Here is a 25,680-nt window from a genome sequence, read left to right as displayed (position 1 = left end):
GCGTGCGGTCGTGTATCACTACTGCGTGGTGCACGTTACAGACCCCAGGCTAGCGGTTGTACCGCACTGGCTAAATTACTTAACTACAGCGAGTGACTCGTCGCAACTTTGAAATGGCTGACCAACTACACGCTGTATAAATATCCACACAACCCCAGCATACAACGAAAACTCGTCCATCTCGGATCCAACTTTAGACGTTAGCTGGCAGTCGGTTTCCTCGGAACAACTTTTTTCATCCGTCACAATCTGCTCTCCAGTTGCCCCTGGAGGCGCCCTCACCATTCTCGCTGTCCACCTCGCAAACCTTTCGCTCCTTTCACAACAGTTTAGAAGCTCCTTGCGAACACCTTAAGCTGTCCTCCGTCTTTTTTTGTCGATCGCATGATTCCGATAACGAACGCTTTACCCGCTCCATTTTTCGGCGTGAATAGCAATAACAAACAGAACAATTGGTATGACCGACATACCTTGATGTCTTCTCTTTCCACAGTGAGACTAGTCGGTGAACTAGCACGAAAAAAAGAAAAAACAACAACACAGATACCATTAGCTGACTCGGCTGGTTTTGTCGTTGTTTCGCGGGCTTTAAAAGGAGCGGGCGAGCTGCGGATATGGCTGTGACGGCTGTGACTGCGGTAGTGATCTTGTAAACAAAAAGGGATTAAAAAGTAAACACCTAAAATTAAAAGTTTGGGTAAACTAAAAAAAAAAACCTTACCTTACAGTTCTATCAAATGTCTTTTTATAAGACTGATCTGCCGCCAACCTGACTGGCCGCAGTGCCGTATTTGATTAAAATGGCGGATTTGGTGCTCGGCGGCTTGCTGCCGAGCCGAGGTGCGCGGTGTTATTGCAGTGTCATCTCAGCACCGTCAGCAGTTTTCACTGCGCAGTCTTGAAGTGTGGGCTGGTTATGTCTGAAGTGGTTGTGCCCTGTTTGGATCCAGTATATATATATATATATATATATATATATATATATATATATATATATATATATATATATATATATATATATATATATATATATATATATATATATATATATATATATATATATATATATATATATATATATATATATATATATATATATATATATATATATATATATATATATATATATATATATATATATATATATATATATATATATATATATATATATATATATATATATATATATATATATATATATATATATATATATATATATATATATAAAAATATATATATATATATATGGAAAATACTGTACTGCATTTGGAAATATTAGACACCAAAACTATTGCCACAATGTTGATACACAAAGTTACCAAGATGTTATTTCTAAATGTTCTCCCAGTGTCCTTTCATTAATGTTCCTGGAACATTTGTCTATGTTTCGTAACGTTACATGACATTTAGCAATATCAAGGAAACGTTACTAGAAAATGTTACTGGAATGTTATGCTTGAAATGTTTCTACAGCAGAGCTACAATGTGCCATAACGTTAGATGACATTCGTTACATTGCAGTAACTTTGCTGCAACATTCTGTGCTACTGGGGGTATCGCTGGTAAAATGTCGTGCTCGCAGATTTATTCAAAAGCCTACGATACTAACCACTTTAATATAAAATTGCCCCGTGAACAGTGTATAATTTTCCAATAATACACGATATATGCTCCAACAGAAAGTTGTGGCGCGTGGCAGTGTGTAATTAGGTATTTAGAATACCTGTTGGGAGTACATAATATATTGTCAGAGGCGCCAGAGGGGTATGAACCTCCAGAGACACTATCATTGGCCGAAGTTCCGAGCTCTTCCTGAGAACTCCAAGTATGATACCTAGACTTATGGAACATATATATTGCATCGATATTTTTAAGAAATGTCGTACGTAGCTTTCTTTTGAAGAAATTGTACAAAAGGGGTTAGTTACTGCGAACACCACACCGGCGCTTTTTACATTTTGCAGGGTAATCATAGCCATCAAACATCTTACTTATTACGTTGGCACTCCCATTGAGCGCTCTTCACCGCACTGTACGGAGACATACTGAGGAAGAGCAGAAGGTGAGAGCGCACGAGGAGCTCTGATAGACCGATCTCACTAAGCGTTCGGTGCATGCGTGACGCCGCCATAACTTTAGTTCTCAGGAGGCAGACGGCCGTGCACGCGAGGGCTCGTGCCTTCTCGTGCTCTACACGCGAAGAGCTCCAGCGAGGTTATCGCACGTGCAAAAAGGCTAAAGTTCCCTCGATGCATTGCGGCAGCGGTGGCGTAGTCAAACTGGCTGGTGAGATCGGTCTACTGGAAGGATTAATGGGTAAGAGGCAAAGTTGCCTTTGTGTCTACACCCTGCAGTCATTCAGTCAAGAGCGTGGTCTGCTCCTCGCTCAGTGTCTCGCGTTGGAACGCCGGACGCCTGCGTACGGCTAAAAAAAAGTTTGTTTTACTGAAATAAATGCTACAATTAAGTGCCCACAATGTCCCCCATTCCTTGTTTTCGTCTTTCTCTTTCCTTTTTTTGCTCCAAGTCACGTTACGTTCTCAAACTTTCGCAATCTATTCCCCACCGCTATAGCGTCGCATTCCGACGTAGTTTCAGCTTTCTGCAATGCGTAGTCTTGTTATGCAAGCCGAAAGACTGGGTTCCATCAATCGAACCTGGTATACATTACAAACACTGCAGTGTTGAGAGAGACGCACTTCCCGATCGGACTTCAACTCGACAAGGCATCGTTGGTTCCAGCTGCGGCGTTCATTTGTAACCTGCGAACGTAGTCGGTGATCGTTAAGAGGACTCGCGCGCCTGCCTGCCATTGAGGTTGACGCACTAATTACTCTCCCGGCTTAATTGTGCCCGAAATGACTTCTCCCGTCCGCTCTACGTTACGGTACGTATTCGTTTGCACCGGTTTGCTTTACACCGACCGGGAATCGCGGCCGATTGGACGCCAAGAACCGTCGAGCAGATGTTCCCTCCTTCGCTCACCCCTAAGCTGACAGTTCGGTGGGAGGAGCTACGCGCTCGGCCGACCAATCAGCCGCCTCCCTTTCGTCACCTGACATCGCTCTCGGCGTTCGGGTATGGGCGGAAGCGCCATCACGTGGTGAAATGATGACGCGCGACATGGTCCAACGAGTCACCATAGCGTCCACTGCACTGTCAGCTTGCGGGTGCACGAAATATACGTATATATAGTTTTGCCTTTTGCTGCGATGCAAAATAGGGGGCGGTGCGGCGTCGGTGTGTGCGATGCTCAGAGAAAGACGTTAGTATGTACGCCGTGTAAAAGAGGAGGAAAAGAAAACGAACGACGAGAAGGACCGCTGCAAATGCTTTTTCTGAGTATTCCGGCGGAATAAATCGTTTCCCGTGTCGTCTAGATTTCTTCTTCGTTCCTCCCCCAAGGTGTTTTTTTTTACTATCTTTGTTACCCAGTCGGTCATAAATTCAATGGGAGATTGGAACGGTCACTCTTTTTTCTTAGCTTTCTTACAAAGATAAAAAAAATTTTTTTTCCCTTTTTTGTGTTTTTAGTTTGTGTGTTTTTGTCTTTCAATTGTGTTTGTGTTTATGAGAAAGGGGGAGGGGGTTGGTGGTGGGAGGGACTTGGGTATGAACAGCAGTGGGGTTCGATATTGCTACAGACATGGTCGATGCCCGCGTGGAGGATAAGGTGTTTCTATGGTAGGGGTTTTGCGACGTTTTCGCACTTTATTTGGCTCCATCGGTCCCCCCTGACACAATGCATCTGAGCACAGGGGAGGCGCAAGCTCTAAGCGTATAACCGTACCAACTCGGGAAAATGGTGTCTGCCCCGATTGTCTGCTTCCGCGTTGCAAAGCTATCAAAATTGACCATTAAACAGCAACAACACAACAACAACAACAGACATTTAGAAGATAATCTTTTGCACAATTCGAACTTGAGCTATATTTAAGGAGACTCGGCGGCCGAGTGTGCTGAGACACCGAAGATCGGAGCTTGTTGATCGAAAGCTGGCGCAGCAGAAGGCAGGGACCCTGGGTTCAATCTCCGCACTTGCTTATTTCGATCATTTCAGACATGTATCGCTATACTCGGTGGTGTACGTTAAAGACCTCAGGCTGGCATAGCTACCGCACTGGCAAAATTTCTCTTCTACAGTATCAACCAGTGTCGCCGGCCAAGTTCGGCACATGCTGAAATTTTAAAGAAGAGTTCGGCGAAAATTCGGCGAAAATTCGGCAAAAATTTGGCGGATGTCTGTGCACACGCAAGAGCGCGACGGGGCCATGGATTGCAAATGGACGCCGTGCGGTTGTGTGGTTATCATCACACAGCGTAGTACAGCCAGTGTTTACGGCGTAGTTTGGAGTAGGCAACACGGCAACTGCGTTTGTGAGCCTTTGCGAGCGTGGTTCTTTTCAATATTTTCTTCCTCAAAAGCAGAAGCTCGACCAGCAATTTACGCAGTCCACTGCGCGAGTGACAATAGAGAGTTTTCGTAGAGCGCGTTTCTCCATCCGCTAAGACCTCCGCAACGAAGAAGTCGCTACTGCGCCGACTGTAGAATTCCGGGTACCGTAGCGGGTTCTGGAGAGCGTTGCGAAACGGCGAAATTTATCTACGAAAACTCCCTAATGATGCGGTACATTCTGGATAACTTAATTTTCATTTGACCTGTCCAGTGATGCAACGAGGTCATTAAAACAATGACTGACAATTACTTTAAAGCACTTCTCGCAATTATAGAACAATTCTGTTTTCGGCTCACAAGTATAGTTTGTGCCAAAACAAAATAATATTGCTTTTTATTTAGCGTTATTTCGCGATTTTCATGTATCTGCATAAAACTAAACACGGAACTATCATGCTCGACGTTGCACATATCCGACATTCCTAACTCTTCCCATCTTCCTAAACGTCTGTGTGTGTCCTATATAACACCAGAAACCGGGATTTTAAAGGTTAGCTGACGTCAAGTGACCGAAATCCAAAAGCACGCATATCTGCAACATTGTTTTCTCTCCTGGTGACGGCTCAGTAACCTTTGCATCCGTTTTCGCGCACGAAACGGTGATACCCATAGAGAGTAAGGACGCAGTGTTATTGCCTTTATTTTAACAATGTACACACACTTACAGGCTTGCCCTGATGAGGCCTCAAAACCGAAGCTCTCGTAGCGTGATTCGTGACCGCGTCCAACCTCGTTGTCACTCCACTTCTGCAATAAGTCACCGTAAAAGTGACAGTAAACACACAAAAAGGATACCGATACAATTACCTTGTAGAATAGCACCTTCATTAATAATAACTGTCAGTATGTATTACGTGTTATATTTAAAACTTAAGAAAAAAAAGTTTTTTTTTTTTTTATAAAAATCTAAATATTAACTTTAAGTCTGGTAGCAATGTATTTTTGTTGAATCTTGATAAAAATTCGGCAAAAGCTTGGCTTTGCCGAAACCCAGGATTCGGCACCGAATTTTTGGGTGCTGTAAAAGTTCGGCCCTAATTTAAAATGTTGGAGAGGTTAAAATGTGTCGAAGTACTTCGTGTCTCGAAAATGTTAGGAACCGTTTATCTCCTGACAATTTTGACTTCGATGTTCGAGAGAGGTTCGTGGTGCGTCTGTGCTCCCGCAGCGCGTACATCGTCACTTTTCCCGCGTCGCCGACGATGGCCCTGTGTGGGTGTGATCGTGCTTGGTGGCTTAATTTTTACGCGGCGGCAGCCCGGAAGTCGTCGTCATCTGACACGTTATTTTATTAGGCCGTTTATATTTCCTTCGTTCCGTGATAAATGGAGTCTCGATGAAGTGGAAAGCGCCCGTGTAAAGGAGTGTCGGGATGCGCCGATGATTGGCACCCCTCATCAGTTCGTTCACAGCTGGGGACCGGCGGGTTGGCTGAGCTCGTTCCACCCCGAGAAAGATAAAAACAAAAACAAAAAACATTAAAGACGTTTACAAATTTTTGTAATGAGAAACTAGAGCTCAGCTCATGAGGAGGAGGGGGGGGGGGGGGTACAGAGGAAAGGGTATGCCCGTCCCTCCGCATGGGAGTGCGCGTTAGGCCATCTTGAAATCCTAGGTTATGTGGGAAAGCCACTCCTCGCGTGTGTAGGAGCCGTGCTCCGTCGTTTTTTGCCGGTCATGCGACTGGATTCGGCGAATAGCGGCGCCGCGCCAACAGCGCCGCGCACGCCGTCGCGTATGGAAAACAGGGAAGGAGGCAAAGGAGGCAAAAGCAGAGGAACATACGCCGAGGCGCGTGAATCCCACATCCAGACGTGCATGCTCCTTTTGTTGTACTGTGGCTGTCGGTGACGCGCCGCCTGTATACATTCCAACGTCGCGCCGCAGCGACAAAACTATCGGGTGATTGAAGGAGCGGCCAGGCTCTTTAAATCAACCGCAAAATTCGGTTTCTTAGCCTATCGCGTTCCGATTTTGTACAGCGTTGGCCACAAGTGGTGCATTTTTTTTTCTATAAAATTCGCAAAGAGCGAGCTTACCCGAGGAAAAAGTAAACAAAGAAAAAAGGCTTAACTCCTATGGAAACACAGTAAAGCCACCGGTCTTCAAACCATAGGGCGCCTTATGGTTTGAAGACCGGTGGGTCTCTTCGTTTTCTTTTAGACTAGACAGCTATCATATCTACATTTACAACAAAATAAAAAATAAAAAATGGTTTTTTTGAATCGATTTCAAAATTGGTACTTTTTTGGTTTTCGCATAACGTTAACGTAAACGTACCGCAAATGGAATTTTATACAGCTGACTGATTTTATAATATATATAAAGAGCGTGTTCTGGGCTCTCCATAGACATAAAAAGTATCGATGTAACCCAAGTATATATATATATATATCTTTTTTTTTAATGGGAGAATGGCGGCCGACGGAGCGTTCGAACACTCGGAGCTGAATGGCGCCAGGAAGTTATTAAAGACGGGCCACATTTTGTCACTCGGGATGGCCTATATAGGCCAGACGGGAAGAGTGTGAGCGACCGTGCTCGCGAGCATGCAGCTTCGACAAGATCAACACCTCCAGGACACCTCGCTGTTCATTGTAGCAGGTGTTCGTGCACCCCTGCCATCGGTGACACCGGGATTTTGGCGCATTATAAAGTGGCGAGGGAAATTCATTAGGCGCTTGAGATTATAGATCTAAAGGAAAAAGACATGCGTAAGTGACGCGTCATTAGCCTTGTCTTCGAGTGAATACGAATATCTGAAATGCTTGGTGGCTATACCGCTCCGCTCTGGGGGTGCCAAACTGCGCATCCGCGGCCTGCTTCACCGGAATGGAAAGCGGAGGTCAAAAAACGCGTTTTAGTAGAGCGTTTTTCTTCAGCGTAAGGGCTCATTCACACTGAAAGCGGATCCGCGTTCGCAAAGCGGTTGCGAACGCGGTTGTATAAGGATTCAGTACAATTGCACGCGCATTTGATGTCATCAAATGCGCGTGCAATTGTACTGAATCAACTTATACAACGCGGATCCGCGTTCGCTTCGCGAACGCGGATCCGCTTTCAGTGTGAATGGGGGTAAGAGCGTTTTGAGCGGGTCCGAAAAATTTGCTTGCGTAGCCCCACAATGGACGTTTATAGTACTAGTAAGACAAAAAAAACAAAAAAAAAACAAACAACCTAAACGTTAACACCAAGAGAGTGAAAGGGAGCGTGTTTGTAGAGGTAGTAAAAACGAAGGCGACAATAATGAACACAAAGAGTAGGCACACACCTGAAAAAATATTAAGCTATAAAATATAAATATAATCGTTCCACCTTGTGTGCGAGTGAAGCCGAAGGTATAAGCTAGGGTGCCTTCATGTGCGCTTTGCTTAGGGTGGAGACATCTCGCCATTTTGTCCCACACTTTTATTTTTATTTTTTGTTCAGTAGCGCGTGAAAGAGCGTGTCCCTGCACGCGTTTGTGGCGCTGACTGTGCTATGGCGACATTTTGTTTTCGTCAATTTCTTTCTATTTTACCCGTGAGCGCGTGCTGTCGGCATCGGGTACTACAAAGGGTGGCATCACCCTTAACAGAAGGACATTGAGGCACCCTAGTATAAGCATGAACATGTTGCTCCAAACGGTACTTGCACTGCACGAGCGCGCGTGCTGGTCAAGGACGCTGAAAGGCCGGCAATCGCTCTTGTAGCTTCTGCTCCACTCGAATTAAAAATGAAACCGATTTACTTATTCGAAGTAGAAAAATAAAAGAAAAGGACGAAGTTTGCGCATTGCGAGTACATCTTTTTGCGTAGTACAAGTACAGTGTTGCTCAAGGCTAGCAAGGCATCTGCACGATGATTCCCCGCTGTTCTCAAGGAAGGAGGCTTCTAATAACGAGATTAAGCTGGCGAGACATCGAATCTATGATTCGTATCCCTCGTGCCATAAAGCGCCGAAGCTTTTTTTCCGAACGCGGTTTGCTGGATATTTCCAACGTAGAAGAGAAACCCTTTAGGAGGCTATCCTAAAAAAGGACCTGGCTGCTCTGCATGCGGGTCTCCAAATACCAGCACCCGACAGATCGGCGCAGGGTGTTGCCAATCTGGTGAGACGCTTTGCATGGTTCTTCCTCGACTGGCCTATCCCAACCGTCTGTTCGTACCTGGATGAGCGTTTGGACGGAACTTGTCGGTGTTCTTCAGTTTTGTGAACCTTAATAATCGTGAGACATCAACGAGAAGTTCGGCAACCTGCTCGCTGACATGAACAAACATAGGTGGTTGACCCTGGCAAAACTGGAGCTGTGCTCACAGGTGAGACCCTGCATGGTTTGTGTAAATTTATCGTTTCCATTGTTTCTAGCACAGCTATATACTCGGTCTGGTGAAAAGTTACTTTTTTCTATACGCCAAAGGTGTACATGGGCAGTGTCAGGGGCGCTATGTTGCGCTTTTTGCACTCCCAGGAGACTAGGGAGAGGGAAGTGACGTTAACGACACAGCAAACGCAGATTGGGTGTTGATTTCGTTTTCTTCTGTCAACATCCAATCTGCGTTTGCTGTGTCGTTGACGTCACTTCCCTCTTCCAAGTCTCCTGGGAGTGCAAAAAGCGCAACATAGCACCCCAGGACAAGTCACGACGAGCGCGTTCGTTATCTGTGAGTATTAGTAGGCCACTTTTATGAGCCCTCTTTGCTCTACTTTACGCTCTGCGAGAAGCATCGTCCCCACCGCGCATGCGTGGCCCGCTCTGAGTTGGAGCGTATAGTTAGCGGAGTGAGCGTGCGCTCCGCTTCACAAGTTGTAGAGCGGACTGCCCTCAGCGTCCTTAGCGTGATCGCTTAGATCTCAAGATGGCTGCACTCACTCAATACGCGTCGATGTTTTTGACCGTGACCTCAGCTTGAAAGAGGTCGAATCAAGAAGTAAAGCGTACGCCCCGCGCGTAAAAAGTAAACCATTCGATTTGAGTTCTATGTAACACAAAACAGCATAATCAAACGAAGTGAACGAGTATCACTTTGCAACCAGCACGGCGTCGGTAAAGTCGTCGCGTTTTTGTGGACGTCCTATGGCTATGCAGTCAGATGTACGGGTGCGCGTGCTTGAACGCTTATTATACCTGTGCACGCGCCCTCCTGTCGAAAATGTTACTGAAAGCTGACCACAAGCATAGCACTCGCAAGCTGCACCAAAGAAACCATTCCACCGCCCCTCTCAGCTTTATTTATTCACACTCGCTCGCAACTTTTAAATTGTATAATTTTCCTCAGGAAATGTTCGCCTTGGATTTCCTTGGTAGAAAATAATAGAGACTTCATTGCAGCCTTTTTAAAAGTGCAACCCATGGTGCCGCTAGTCTTCGAGACCGCCTTATTTTGGACAAGTGTCTGGGAAGCAAGAGAGCTACGTCGTTGTTTGTCGCGGATGCGAGTCTCAATGTATTAGACACGAATGCTGCGTCAATACTGAATATGAAATCGGTTCTACTCACAAGTCTCGCACTAAAAGCGATGCCCAAAATATGGCGGCCGAATATGTTACCCGGTGGTGTTTTGAAAAGAGTTACCAATAACGGTCGAAAGAATATTCCACGTCAATTTTTTGTCTGGTGAAAACCAGACAGGCATAAACAATGCAAAATTTAGCAAACACAACCCTGGACTTCTAAGCAATAGTGGTTGATTAGAACAGTTTTCAGAAGTTTCGTTTTGAATTCCGGAGTAGCGGGCCTCGCATGCACAGTTTGACGGCCTCAAAGCTTAGCAGAATTTAGGAACAACGATATATATATATATATATATATATATATATATATATATATATATTAATTTACGATACCCAGTTTTTTACATCCCACAATGGAAATACGCTTTATCTTAGAGGAGTAACAAGTCCCATATCACACGTTTTGGTAGTGTTTAAATACTGCCGTGTTGTAAGAGTGTCTTTTTGTCTTTTTTATTAGGCCGTCAAGGACAAGGGAACACCCCTGGACAACTGTTGGGGTTTTGTTGACCGCACAGCATGCCCATATGCCGTCCATCAAAAAATCAAAAGAGGACCACAAGAGGGTGCTCGTTGTGAGGCACCAGGCAGTGATGTGCGCAGACGGCCGTATTTGACGGCTGGACGAAACCTACAAAGACCATGGGCATTTTTTTATTTAATATTAGTATGCATTAAATTATTACAGTAAATCATATCGAAGCTTTTGTACTGAGCGAAATACCTGTCCAACTAGGCTCAAAGGCATCTAGAAATATTTTAATAAAAAACGTTTACTAACGACTCTCATTTTACTTCTCAGATCTGCGTGTGAATATTGCATCTAACCAATATACAGTGTTACTGTTGAATTCAGCATTGTAAAAGTTGCCTGTGTTGCGTGGCCTTCTATTGCAAGAAAAGACCGTAGCACAAGTGAGGCTGAAACTAGGCAGGAGCTTAAGCTGAAAAACGCACTTTCAAAAACACACAAAAGAAATAAAAAGAAGTGTAGTCAAGCACAATGGTTTCATGTCACCCCCCAAGGCAGATACATACACTGCGCTCCACTGTTAATACGAAAACGAAAAAATCGCTTTTATTTGCAGTTTATTTCTTTGACAGCTATTGAAAGAGCTGAAAACTTGTCGCTCAGATTAGTGCCCCTCGAATTTAACGTGAAAAATAAAAACAGGATATTGATTGTGCCCGCTAACAGTGCCGCGTAGTGTACATAAACACCAAGGTACCCTATCACAAACCGAAGCATACGAAGAAGAAAGGACTCATTTCATTGGGGGGAAAAAAAAAGTAGAGATATAAATGGAGCACTCACTTTCGCTAATTTTCACTGTCTTGACGCCTAAAGTAACCAAACAAAATGTCTGTCCGTTTGCCGACCGCTTTAGTCTTTGGTCTTTAGCCTTTACTTTTTGGCTCTGGAGAGCCGCGGCACCGCGGAAAGGAAGCAGCCCGTACCACCGAGGCCCGCGGTGCCGCGTCTAGGGAACATGGGAATGTGATGAGTATATACGTGCAAGATGACGACGACATGGGTTGTTGGTATTGGGGAGGATGGCAGTCCGATTCGCAGAAGTCCAGACTTTGTGGAGGCGGGTCGGGCGGGTGAGCAGCGAGCCATGAGGATCTTGCACGCCTTTCGATCAGTGCGTGAAGGAGCACCAGGAATATGATGGCGCTGTTGCTCACTGGGGTTCACTGGTGTCAAAGCATAATGCTTCAAGGAGGTAGTCCAGCCAAAGTAGAAGCTGCCGCCTCCGAGGAACCGAGACCCAGGGCTCAGATTGAGGCACCGCCGTCACTCCGTGTGTCATCCTCTCAACTTCGTTGTCGTCATCTCGCATAAAAAAAAAATCGAGACATCCCACCGTTCAGGGGCCGTGAAAGGATCGCGGCCGGCGATTTCTCGAAGCAGCCAGAGGTTCTTGACCACCGTGAAACGTTTTCTGGAGGACGCCGTTTCAAACAAAGTCTGAGCAGCCATCTTAGTGCAGCGAGGTTCATAACGATCAAGCGCGCTCCCAAGCATGATTTCAAATGACCAGCACTCATTTCGAATTCCTTTCCAGAAAAACGCCATCTAGTGAACTTTAACTGAGAGTGGAACGTGATTCTCAAAATAGCGACGAAAGCGGAGCTGACGCTTCACGCTCAAATCCCAGAGCGGGTCGCGCATGCGCGATGGCGACTCCGCTTTCCATAGAGCGGAGCGAGAAAGCGAAAACGGTCTACTAAAACTCTCTATTGATAGATGGCGCTACCTCCTTATTGAGACTGCTCGCGACGACCGTGATCTACTAAAATATACATACCTAATTGTTTTGTAGTGTACCTTTGTTTTAGAAATAAATGCGGACAATGAAAACATCTCCTGATGAAGAAATACGAACGCGTTTGCGTAACGACGGCGTTTTTACTTTCGACGGATTTCGTCCGCGTGTCATCTACTTTCTCTCGCTGGCTGGATGCATTCCGACGCTGCTCCCGATGCCATCTATCAATACGTGCGCCAAATGCGCCCCGCCACTCGACTCGGTCGTCTGCGTCGCCGACCGCAGTTTACCCTGGCAAGTTTTTTGGACCCATTTCTTACAGAAAGGGAGCTACGCTTTGTAATAATGCGAGAAAAAATCGATCTGTGAAATACACCTTTGACGAAAAGATTAGATTTCTACGTGCAGGCACTATTTTTACGGCCCATTTTAGATCGAGCATGTATATTTTAGTTACCCTGGATTTGCGTTTTAGAGCGCAGCTCTTAGGCGCCCGTTTCCGGCTTGAGCGGCGTCACCGTCGCCGCCGGCGTTACCGCGCGTTGCGTTATGGGACGTTTCCCATAATGACGTCACATTTGGCGTCACGAGGGTCACTGCGGTCACGAATGACGTCACGAAAGCTTCTCGTGAAGGTCACGACCTTCAAGTGACCTTCATTCGTGAAGGTCACGACCTTCACAAGTGACGTAGTGACGTCACGAAGGTCACTAGGCTCACAAGGGACGTCACGAGGGGGAGGTCAGAAGGTGGAGGAGGAGGAAGGAGAAGAAGGAGAGGGGGCGGAGGGGAGGGGGGAGGACGGGAGGAAAGGGTACGGAGGAGGAGGAGCATATCTTCCTCTCCGTACCCTCCCCTCCTCATCTTCAAGAGCTGCGCTCTAATTCGGCATTACCGGGACTTGTAAACGTCTTTCATTTTTGACATCAACTTCAGTTAAGAATGCGGCTCGTCTTGTGCCTCTTGCCTTGGTCTTTGCGTTTTTTCGGCGCTGTTTTCCTTAGCTATGATCCAACTTGCCCAAATCACCAATGCACCTTATCCCATTGCACATGACAATTTTCAGAAAATCACTTATAACATTTCATTAAAATACCAGTTTGTTCTGAAACATTGGGAATTTGGTTTGAACTGCTAACGTTACATTTGGACGGAGGCTAAGCATTTGATAAAAAGTCGTTTACTTCTGCGGCAAAAAACAAACAAACAAACAAAACAATAACAACAACCTGTAATTTTTTTTTTACATTTTGTGTACATTGCGAAGCACATTTAGTGCGAACACGATGTCGGCTCTGTAGAGCCAACATCGCGTGCTCGTCAATAACATGACCGAATAAAATGCGACACATATGTTTCATTTCGATCGATCAGAGTATTGACGACCGCAGTGGACTTTTTCCACCGCAGTTTGTGTATTGTTGTTTCGGTTTTAGCTGTTTTCGGTGGCAAGGTGAAAATGCGAAAATAAACGGGGGTCACTTGTTCGTGCTAAATGTGAGCCTGTTCGGAGGATGGATGGGGGTCCGCTAAAGCGGAGATGTATCTTCACGTCGGGTGTACACTACCAAAAATACGGGGCTTGTACCGAAAAATAAAGAAATAAAAAATGTTCGCGAAAGAATGCGCTTGTGAATTTGTGATTTTGAGGTCTGTAGTGGATTGGGGGAAAGAGGGGGAAAGGGGAGAGGGTGATTGATCTAAACTACGCAGCCGAAACCCCTCTTTCTGCTACGCTTTACTTCTTTATACATTCCGTTTCGCATTTAAGTCCGACCTCGTCTAACGCTCTAATCCGACGGAGCCATTGAAGCAGCGCGAACGGTGGATGGTCATGGCGCTCGCCGACTTCGCACGTTTCCTATATCACCGGTTATCACCAGCTAGACTTAAAGTTCCGGGATAAGAGCTTCAGTAGCTACCTTCTTTGAAGCGCCGACTGCAACGGTGCAGGCTTTAGACAGTACAGCAAATGGCGGCGCACAGCAGAAGACGGAACCGAATGACGCCATTTTGTTCAAGCGGATTGTGCTTCGTCATTTGTATTGGCTGTCGTAACTTCTAAGAAACATCGAGAGACTTTAGCTAGACTGAACTTTTCTTTTCTTCTTTTTTTTTTCTTTTCTGCGTGCCATTTTAGCCGATGACAGCGAACACACGAAGACCACGAGCGCACTGACGGATGGATGGACGGATGGATGTTAATGGCTATACCCTTTGGAACGGGCGGCAACTTGCGCCACCTAGCCTAAGTCGATGCGTGCACTTTTGCCTTTTTATTTTTTTTTTATTGGCTCCATCCGATTGTAGCGCTGGCGCCGGTCGGAGTTAGTAGAGAGCAAACGCAGGCTCTGTGCGTTTTTGTTGCATGCTACACGCACGTGCATGCGCTAATGAAGACCGCAGTTTTTGGCACAACGCTTGCATTCGCCTGAATGCTCACTGCTAGAACTCGCTGCTGTGAAACGGAGTAGAAGTCACAGAGAATTAGAAGATATAGGTGTGCACTTTGTTTACGCTTAGAGCACCCCTTTTCTTTTCTTTTTTTTTTTTTTGCATTTTATGTTCATTGTTTGCTGGTCCGATATACGAGCAGGCAAATGGCCGGGATGCCAAACGGCAGTGAAGATTCTCACAAGGCGCGTCGTGTAACCGCGTGTCGGGGCGCATCTGTGGCGCGACGGAAACTCCTTGGGAGTCATAAATTCGAAGAGTCTCTTGTTCCTTCGCTTACGATCTTGGACTTTTTTTTTTAATTTGTTTTCATTTGTTTCGCGTCGCAGCAGCTGTTGCGCTATGCGTAGACGCCGAAGACTCATCCTGCCAATGCCACCTAGAACACAAGGCATCTGCGACCTTTTCCCACAGACTTCATCACTATGCGGAGCTAAGTTCGTCTGCTTCTTTTGCAGGGAGTGTTGTGACGTCGGAAAGCCGAGCTCTGTTGGCTCGATTGGAGGGATAGTGAAAAGACCTCAAGGCATCTGGCATCGAGGTCTATCCACTATCCTTCCAATCGGAGCCAATTTGAATTCGGTCTTTCTGACGTCAACACAACTCCTGCGCAATTGAAGCAGACGACTTTCTCTTCATATACATATAACGTCGCCAAAGTCGAAAACGCAACGTTCCCACATTTGCCCTGAACCGTGATCGAGTGTGTAGCGTTACCTTGTAAACGCTTGACACACTCAGAGCGGTATATTGGGGGAGTTTGGCCATTCATTGGTTTGAATATGCGAGCATCTCGTGGCCAACTACAGGCCGCGAAACAGCCCTTAGCGGTGGTCATGAGCTCTAAAAATGCGACTGGACTAATTTAAGCCGTTTTAGCGTCACTACAATAAAAAGGTGTAACTCTTGGTGACTGAAAACTTTAGCGCATGTGAGGTTTTCGTCACGTCCATATTCAACGGTATACAATGAACGAACTCACGTTCTAAATCATGCAGAGCAAACTGCATAGTTGCGATCATTGCTTCTCTGAGATTGAACGCTTGTATTTCACGCTTTAAATATCGTTTCCAATATTGCGACGTCGAGGTCTGCTGATTGGTCGACGCTGTGTCGCACTTTTAGTTTACGCTCTAACCGCGGGAGGAATATTCAGCGCTGGCGGCGGCCTTTGCTCCGCCCATTGGCCAAACTCTCCCAATATACGGCTCTCGACACACTCAGAGCCATAGGGAAAGAGTTTGGCCATCTATTGTCCTCGGTGAACCCAGGCCAGTGCCTCCCATATAAGTTACACTATGCCTGTCAGCTCCGAGCACTGGCAAGCGGAAGGGAGAAGGCAAATAGTACCTGTGGTTGCCGTGCGGTGGAGCCACCTAGGCGTACAAACCTGCCATGTAGTGAAGCCAACCATCCCTTCCCTAGGAGGTTCAATGATGTCGCCCCAGCAGCACCGACAGCAAGGAATCTAAATGTTTTTGACTGGCAGCTCGGGACCAGCTCGCCGTTTTCAAGGGAATATAACTTCTTATTTTCCTACCTTTTCATCCGCACACGACCCGGCGCCAACTATTCCTATGCGCGCGATTCAAGGTGACCGCCAAAGCCCCAAACTGCCGCCAAAGCAGACGGTCAAGCGGCCAAGCGTTCCCCGCGTTCGCGCTGCAAAAGCGAAGCCTGGTCGTGCTTGTTTCGTAGTTTCGTATATTGTCTCGACGAAACTCGTTTGAATCAGGGCGGTAACATCCAGAACAGTGTTCGGCATGTTGTTAAAAAAACATATATATATCTTCAGTAATAAAGTAAATAGAACACGCTAGAAAAATAGACAAAACGAACGTCCGCCAGGCGGTGCTACCTAGCTGTACGTGCGTGTTGTGAGGTGAAGCATCGGGCCTGGACACGTCTTGGAGAGAAGCTGACAGGCATAGTGTAACTTATATAGACCTTTTCACCCTCCGCCGCATGGGCGCTGCCATCTTAGCATCACGTGATGCGGCCGCCATTAGGTTGCTTCAACTCGTCGCTCCGCTCTCCCCCCCGCGATACTCCGCGCCTTGGCGGATGCGTTGAATTCGCGTTTTTTGTCGCGTTTCACAGCATTTCTTACCTTTCTGAGTAAAGTGTTATCCGATACTTATATTTACTACGTAATTCCACTACATCATTGTGTGCACAACTTCTGCAGTTAATTTTGTAACACATTTTACTATTTTTACCGTCGGCGTGCCGGCTACGCCTGAAGAGGCTCTATGGGCACATGAATCAGCGTTAGCGCTCACGCACATTCAGCACATATATGACTAAGACAGCACAAGGGGTTCAAAGGTCAAAACTTACGAGAACTGAGGTTTGCTTACTAATAGTGGCAAAACATTCGCAATAGGAAGCGCAATGTAAGTATATTATGATCGCGCTTTTGGGATCTCAAGGACGGTGACAAAATACTCAGTGCAAATAACCACGTGTGTTTCCTGAGAAAGCATCATGTTTTGTATTCATAACAGTTCGAAAGCGGTGGCTTTTGATTATATGGATGAACTCTTGTACAAGGGAATAAACGTTCAATTTTAATTTTTTTCTTCTAATACTAGAAATAATGGTACGTCAACATCAGGGCAATTCATTTGTTTACAATATTACACCTACATCTGTTTGACGTTCTTAGTCGTTTTTCTTTTTTTTTTTTGTGATATAAACATTCCCTTGGTCGGTCTATTTATGAATTTCAAGAAGCTGTATGCCGTTAATTAGTCCCATGTCTAGAGTATTTTAATTGCTTAAATGACATTCATCAGATAACCAGGGTTGGGACTCCCCGCGTAAGAAACTGTCACAGGCAGCTGAGAATGCCTGGGGTCCACAAAACGTGACGCCGAAAAGAAACTGTCTGCATGAAAATCGCCCGAGTGCAGCGTCGTCAACGGCAAATAGTGATTCACTTTTAGTAGCTGGCGACGCCGAAATCTACAAAGCGCGTCGGTTCAAACCAGTAAAGAGCTTTCTACACAGGTCCATGCGGTGCCTAGCACTCAACTTCAATCAAAGTTACCGGGGGTCACTTCTTTTGCGCTCTTTAGTTTAATCGGTCAAAATTTACGGAAGATGAATGTCAGGCTTCATTTAAGGGGCCTGTCACTTATCTCATACCTTGAGAACGTCGTAAGCAAATGTCCAAATCACAAATCATAAGGCCAATATTGTGAAATCCTGTTAATGAGTAATTAGTTAATCAAATTCTCTAGTCGGCCTGGGTTGGTCTATTAAAATATTTCTCGGAAACTTAATTTAATTAAATAAAGCCGACAGAGAGAATGACACTTATTTTTTTATGTATTGTGTATACGTCATTATAGGAGACTTTTCCAGTCTGCGAAGTTCACAAAACGTTAGTGTACGAATCCCAGACATTGAGCACTAAACTTGTCACTTCATGTGCTATTCGTGATTCAGCGCATTACCAATCATGTTGTGGACCTGCTTCTTCACTAATCACTAATACATTATAGTCTGTTACAATAGAAAGTTTTAGAAGATCGTGTTTTCAATTCCACGCTATTTGCAGCGTGAGCTCGCGCTGCCACTTCGATGCATGCTGTGAAGCGCGCGCCCGTAGCGGTAGTGGGCATTTGAAAACTATCTACTAAAACTCATTAATATAATGGCTGGTTCACACATTTGCAAAGGTTGCGTTCGCATGCAACCGAAATGACAAAAGCGACCAAAACACCGGAACAACCGTGACTCATGGATTACTTCACGAAGCTACCCCTTGCATTGCTTGCCACGCTGTGTACGGCGAACACTTGTCTTGGTGACTCTGTCGTAGTGGTCGTTTCGGTTGCATGCGAACGCATCCGAAGCCAATGTGTGAAGCAGCCTTTAAATGAGCGGTCGAATATCTGATTTGAGCGCGAACCCTTCCACAGCACTCGGTGCACGCGTAAAAGCTCGGCGGCAGGCAAGAAGCGCGTGCTGAGGCGAAGCTTGTCCTGCCCTTTACTTATTTATTTTTCTGGAAACTAGTGTTTATGGGTACGACCGTGGGCGATGGTACTCCTCCCTGTGCACCAGCGCAGTTATTTCACCGCCGGAAACCTGACCGAAATTAACGATTGACGTAACCAGACGCATCTGGTGTTCGTGAAAGTGCTCGCCGATTTTGGCTGAAACCAATTTGTGGTTCCCTAAGCGCCTCAGTGCCATTCTTTCATTCGCCGTATGCGACAATAACGAAATTTGTATTACAAAATTAAGCGAAAATGGCGTGAAACAGCAACACAATCGCGTGCACGTCTAAACCGAAACCAACCAAATTGAAGCAACCCCATGGCGGCGAGTGCGCCAGCGCCCTCTACTCGACGGTCAGGCAACTACTGAAATGAAAAGGTCTATACGCTCCGTGCGGGAACTATAGGGGGCGCTTTGAGAAACGCGCGTAGCGCCGCTAGCGGAGGAGCTGGCGTTCGAGAGTGAGGCGCGCTCAGCAGCCTGCGGCGCCTTTTCGCGTGCGAAGCTGTGGCGGTGGAAAGGCGCACGGACGGAACTTTTGCTTTTTGAGCCGATAAGTTGAGGGTGATGTTGCATGAGTGCTGGGAGATATTTAAGAATGGCATTTAGCTGTTCTCCGCTTCTTAAATATCGAGTTTGAGTCGTTATTAGGGGTAATATCTTTAGCTGCGGTAAAAAAGGGGTTTGAGAAATTTTCCGAAAAGCAAGACGGCCGCCACCATCATTGCTCTCAATGGGCAATTTGTTTCGCTCGTCGCTGTAAACGTAGGACTGCTGGGACGATGATATTTGGAGGCGAGTGAGATGTTCACTAGGTTTGTGCACTAAGTGGGCCAAGCTTTATTAAGACACTAGGTGTGAAAGTTATGGCTCTAACGAATAAAGGAATAAAGCTGTCAGGAATATCCAATATTGGATCCGAAATGTTGTGTTATAACCGGGCTGTGCGAAGTGCAGATTTGGACACACAGGTTCTTGCGCCTGACCGTAATTTGGCACAACGGTTATAATACCAAAAATAGCTGGCATGGGGAAACCAAATGGAAATTTGGTTTGGGCGGGGTAATTAAATAGGAAACGGTTTTGACCATGAAAGGTCTGTGAAGAGAATACCGCACGTCGTGGCAAATGGAGACTTTACAGGTAGGAAGGGACTAGTGCACTGCACTTCCAATTGAAACAAGTTTACGAAATGGGGCTTCAAAGCCGAGAAAACCAAGTTGTCGGCCCACACACGGTTTGGCCGTCAAAGGCTTTTGCGGTCAGCTGTTGTGTAGTCATCTGGTTGTGCGAGGTGCTGATTTTCGGCACACAGGTACTTGCAACACCGTAACTTGACAAAACACTTATTATACCTAAAAGTCGTGGCATAGTTTAACCAGGTAGAAATATTTTTGGGCAGCATAACCAAATGGGAACCGGTTTTGACTGTCAAAGGCTGTCAAGAGAATACCACTCATCATAGCCGGGAAGTGCATACTTTACAGGTAGGTAGAGGCCAGTGGACGGTACTTCCAGTTCGAACAACTTTGCGATAGGTGGCTCCAAAGCCGAGAAAAAAAATTGATTGTCTACAAGACTCGGGGTGTCAGCGTTTCCACATCCAAAAGGAGGCTGATCAAAAAAGAAAGCACACCGCATAAACTTCCATACTAAAGATTGATTGGCCATTGACTCCAAGTTTCGTTGTTGTTTTCTTTAGATTTATATTTGTCACTTTTTTTACTCGTCGCATCTTTCTTCATGAAGTACAGATTGCGTGCCATACTGGTCCGGAAATATCATCGACACGTACGATGGGGACGAAACTTCCTTGGAGGGCATTCCTTCAACGAAATTCACACTGCATACCGCGAGTGTGGGATGGCATTTCAGTTCGAGCGGAGATATGTAGGCGTTACTGGTACGAAAACAAACGCAGAGCGCAAAGCGGCAGTGTAGAATATGTCAGCCGTGCCGACACAGTGGCAGACATGATCGGGTGACCAAATTTCTCGCGTCGTACGGCGCGGGACCATCGTTGTCACTGTCCCACAAAACATCGACGCGGTGAAAAACTGTGAAACTTCGTCCCCACGAGATACGGCGCATAACTATTGGAGCACTTAACGACGCAGCAGTACATGCTGTCAACCCAGCGCAACCGCACCGCTCCGACTTCAATGCGTACCAATGAACGCGGCGTGGTTTCGTTTCGCTGGGGCTCTCACTGCTTACCTTCGCTAACGGCCGCGCGGCGGCGCACCGGTCGCGTCGCACGGAGTGTATACCGAACGAAGCGATTTACAGCGCGTGTCCCTGGTTTTGAGAGTGTACGTCAGTGTTGCCCGACTGCGCTGAGCTGTGGAGTTTCTCGTCAGTGAGCTGTGGCAGCCTGCGTAGGCGCAATTCCGGACGCTGGTGGCGGCTGAATTGCCGCGTTTTCTTTTTTATCTTGTGTTCTGTGGCGAACATACTTTATAGAGATCTTTAAGAAAGCAGTGCTCTATTTTTGGGAACAAAAACAAAGAAATAAAAGCTGTTTTGGTGAGTCCGTGCGCGACAGAACAAATGCAACTGGAATGTTTGTTTAATTTTATGTTCATTGTTTTACGGCACCGTACACTCAGCCGTGTCAATCTATAAAGGTCAAAATATTTGACCACACAGGATATCCATACTGCATGGATATTCCCTGCCCACCACATAAAATTCAACGAGTCTCATCAATCGAACAAGAAATATATTGTACGTACCCCACGGTGCCGTGTTATCCGAACGGGATTTGAGAAAGGTCTCAAATAACACAGCATATCCAATATACAGTGTCGACGATAGTCACTTCACGACGATCTGACGGAATCCGGCGTGTTTTGGGGAACACATAGAAGAGAGCTCCTTTTTTGCACAGCTTCAAAGCAAATGAACGAACGTGCTTATTCCGTCGCCACACCCCGGACCCCGCCCTATCAGCTAGTTTTTGCGAAGACCCGGAACACAGCCTGGAAGGCTCTTTGGAGATTATCTCGATGGAAATAATCCTCCAAGCACGTCGACCTGCCTGCGTCGCGGGCTGCTTGACGTTCGCTCTCTTCGTTCGTTTCCTGCGAAGGCCGAGCGGGCTACGAGCCCTGGTATTCTCTGGTTCTCACAGTGGAAGATAACACAAAGGGTAGCATCGTAAACAGGCGAATAAAATAAAAACTTCCAAGAAAAGCCGGAGAACTCCGAATGCAAAATGCAGGTCGGGAGTCACGCTGACCGGGTTTCCACAGCTCAGGCGCGTGCCAGAAATTTCTGGCTGATAGGGGTCGCTCGACTCGCAAAATGGCGGCGGCCAGAGCGCTCTTTTTGCAAAGGTCGATAGGATGCACTGCCCAGGCGAACCCTTGACTCCTCCCACCGGCGTTGACGTTGGCCCTAGCAACCGCGTAGCAACGACGAACGTGCTGCACACGACACGCTCCTGTCCACCATTTTTGTTCTTATTCCCCGCACGCGCGCGTAAGCTACGCTGGGGGTTCACCGGCTCTTTGATTTGTTGAGCATTTCTTTTCACTCCCAAGACGAAAATGATTTGTTGCTGCGCCATTGGGTGCTCTAAAAGCAGCCGTGACGGCTTTCGCTTGTTTATCCCCCCCCCCCCCCCCCCCCACCCACCAAAAAAAAAACAAAAAACGACGGAAAGTTTGGCTAATAAAAATAAAGCGCGACAAGTGGACGCCGACGGCAGGTTCCCGACTTTGTGAGGTTAAGAATGTTTTCATTTATTCCAAAATTCTCCATGTAAATAAAGATTTTCTACAGAGGGCGATCACGCACGGTACGAATTTATAAATAATTGTCAATAGCAGTGATATGGTCATACATGCAGTTCGAACTTTGGCTCAACTCAAGAAAAGGTAAACACAATTATAGTTCGTCACAATCAAAATAAGCATGTGGGATCACTAAAGCTGCGACCCTTGTTTGTTGCATCAAGATATACGAGCAGATGGAATTTAAATCAAACGAAGCAAAACGGCAAAGTTATTTCTAATGTTTAATATCTGCAGCTTCTAAGGGGCCCTGGTTATGACAGCTCTGTTTAAACTAGTAATTGCTAAATAAATTGAAAGTTATAAGTTGTCCTGGATTTAATGTACATTAAGCAACTGTGCATGTAAATGTTAATTATAGGCTATGTTAGGTACAATAAAATATATTTTTCTAGGCACACTTTGAAAAAATCGCAGTTTGAGCAAAATCGTCCAGATGGCTGGAAGAAACTGAAGCAAACTGTCCTTTTAACCGTGTCTGCACATTCTTTGTGTGTTTTGTTTTGACGGTTTAAAATAAATTGTATTTGATGTATAAAAAAGCCTTGTTTTGGTCTCCAGATCCAGCCAAATTAGACTAGCGTTCTCTAACGCCAAGGCACGACAAGTTTGTATTGTAGCCTGCCACTGAAAGAGTTGCATACAACGATATCTGTCATTACTGAGGGCCCCCGTTTGAAGGAAGACAAACGCACGCATGCCGAGATCATCTCATGATGTTACGTGAGCTATGCACAAATTCAGTTTCCCCGCTAGATTTAGCGGGAAAATTGACGTCACGTGACCTCAAAACTAATTCAGTCTCCCCGCTAAATTTAGCGGGAAAAATATAGTCACACGATTTGATGCCTCGTGACCCGCACACGAATTCAGTTTCTCCGCTAAATTTAGCGGAAAGATTAACGTCACATGACGCGATATCACATGACGTATACACGAATCCAGTTTCCCCGCTAAATTTGGCGGTGAAAACGACGTCACATAGCTCGATATCACGTGACCTACACACAAATTCAGTTCACCCGTCAAATTTAATCGAAAAGTTGACACGTGACCTCCCGCGCTAATGCCTTAATTAGACAACGGCATAGTTGGTTCCGCCCCAAATTTTTTTTTTTACTCCTCTTTCGTTTACCGTGGGCTTAAAATAATTCCGACAACGTTGTAAGTCACTATCTGTCAAAGATATTGCGTAGATTTCCTTCAGTCTTATTACAAAAACGGTATGAATGGTTCCAGGGCTGCCCGATGGGTGGCGCCAGCTTACCAGAGTGTGGTGAGCGGCTACAAGGCGACGCAACGCGCTCGATCAGGGTCAAACGCAAATGTGTGAACCCGCCTTTAGGGTCACTGATAATAGAAACGAAACGTAGACGTGCCGTTGTGTTCGCTTCAGAGACATACGTGCACACGCATTAACTCGCCATTTATAATCATTGAAGTTTGTGCCCGCGGGAACTGTGGAGGGCAACAAGCATGCGCACAAAACTGTTTTTCTTAGGAGTTAATTATTTACGCATGCGCCGATTTACAGCCAGCGCGTCACCGCCTATTACGTGACTTGGTGTATCGAGTTGGGACTTTTATTTGAAACGCCTGTAGTACAACTGTCTGCTTGTTTCTTTTGTATAGTATACGCTGGCCGTTTCCACATTCGTGGCACGTCTGTAGAATAGACACTTTTCAAAAAGCCCATCGTCGGCTAACATTGGCGGTCGCCATTTCTCGGGGCACGGAGCGTGTGATTGGATCCGACTCCTCGCCGAACGCTGACGCTCTACTCGTGTCCAATACGAGATTCGCCGAGTCAGCGCCGAACGTTGGCGCATATACCTTCGTGCCGAGAGTATCGTTCCGCCCAAACAATGGCGGACTCGGACAAATGACGCAGCAGCTACCTGCAGGTGGCGCGCACTTTTTTTAAAAATTGTCCATTTATAAAAGCGAGGATTCATCCTCACTTTTTCCGTCGGTTTACGAGCGGGTGGCAAAGCGATCGATCGCACCCAAAAACACAAACGTGTGAAGTCAACCAGCAGCCGCGAAACTCGTTGGAGTTGCAGAGAAGCCTGCACAAAGGACCGCGATCTTGCTGTTTGAATTGTCGACCCCCTTTTTCTTTTTTTTCTCGTGTTACAACAAGCTGATATCGTACATCCGCGCGCTGTTTACACCTGCCCGCGTTCATCCAGACCAGGGTGTGGCCGATGAGCGGAAACTATAGATTGGCGTGAAGCGAAACGCCTGGACGTACGCCGTGCCGACTGCAGCGCCACCGCAGCGACATGACATGAGACTACAGTCGCGGCGTCGAAAACCAGAGTTAATAATAATAATAATAATAATAATAATAATAATAATAATAATAATAATAATGCTCTATTGAATGAAAAGTAATCGCACATAATGAAGTAACAAAACTCCGTGTACTGGGTGTTTTACTGAACACGTCGGTTACATTTTGTTTCAGAAACGGTGCCGTGTTTTCTGGACTGCGGTACGCGGAGCCTACATGCCTCAGACATGACGAAATTTGTGAATGACTGATTATGTTATTGATAATTTCATTTCTCTCCTATGTGTTAAGTTGCTCTGTGCGCTAATGAGGCAGGTATTTTTTGAATGTTTCGTGTATTTTTTTTTTTAAGCCATATTGCAAAATACGCCGTATCTTGTATGCACGAAAGTTGCATATTATTACCGACAATGCATTTTGACTTAAGGCAAGTACTATTTGGCTCCAGTTTTTGGGAGGACTCTTGAGTGAAAATTCTGAATGGGCTCTTATATTTCTTCGAACCACATCGGCGGAGCACGGTTTTCTTGAGAACGAAGCACCATCGAAGTCCAAAAATGCCTCTAATTTTTTTTTTTATTTTTTTTTAAATTTATTTTTAGAGTGTTAGAGCCATTGTTTTTTTTGTTTTTTTTTGCATGGAACGGAGGAAGCCGTGCATCTTTTCCCTAGAAGAGATGAAAACTACTTCCCAATTTCTTTGTTTTACAGCATGGAATTTTTTAATTTATTTTTAACTCTCTGATTTTAGAAATTTGTCCGTCCGTCCGTGAAATATTTCCCTGCTGAATTTAGCGGGGACATTGGCGTCACGGAAGGTCAGGGTATCACGAGACATCATAACTCGACACCATAATATCATGTCACGTGACCACGTCGCGTCACGTCAAGTTTAATGA

At 45.8% G+C, this 25,680-nt stretch overlaps 1 protein-coding gene across 3 annotated transcripts in view; it reads left to right on the top strand.

Moving 5' to 3' along the window:
• LOC8031429 (ceramide phosphoethanolamine synthase) overlaps positions 1 to 25,680 on the top strand; it is a 125,872-nt gene that overhangs the window by 16,595 nt on the left and 83,597 nt on the right. The window lies entirely within an intron of this gene.

The sequence above is a fragment of the Ixodes scapularis genome, unplaced genomic scaffold (assembly GCF_016920785.2).
Source record: "Ixodes scapularis isolate PalLabHiFi unplaced genomic scaffold, ASM1692078v2 PGA_scaffold12__126_contigs__length_90152505, whole genome shotgun sequence".
NCBI classification, from domain to species: Eukaryota; Metazoa; Arthropoda; class Arachnida; order Ixodida; family Ixodidae; genus Ixodes; species Ixodes scapularis.
This window is presented reverse-complemented; position numbering and strand designations above follow the sequence as displayed.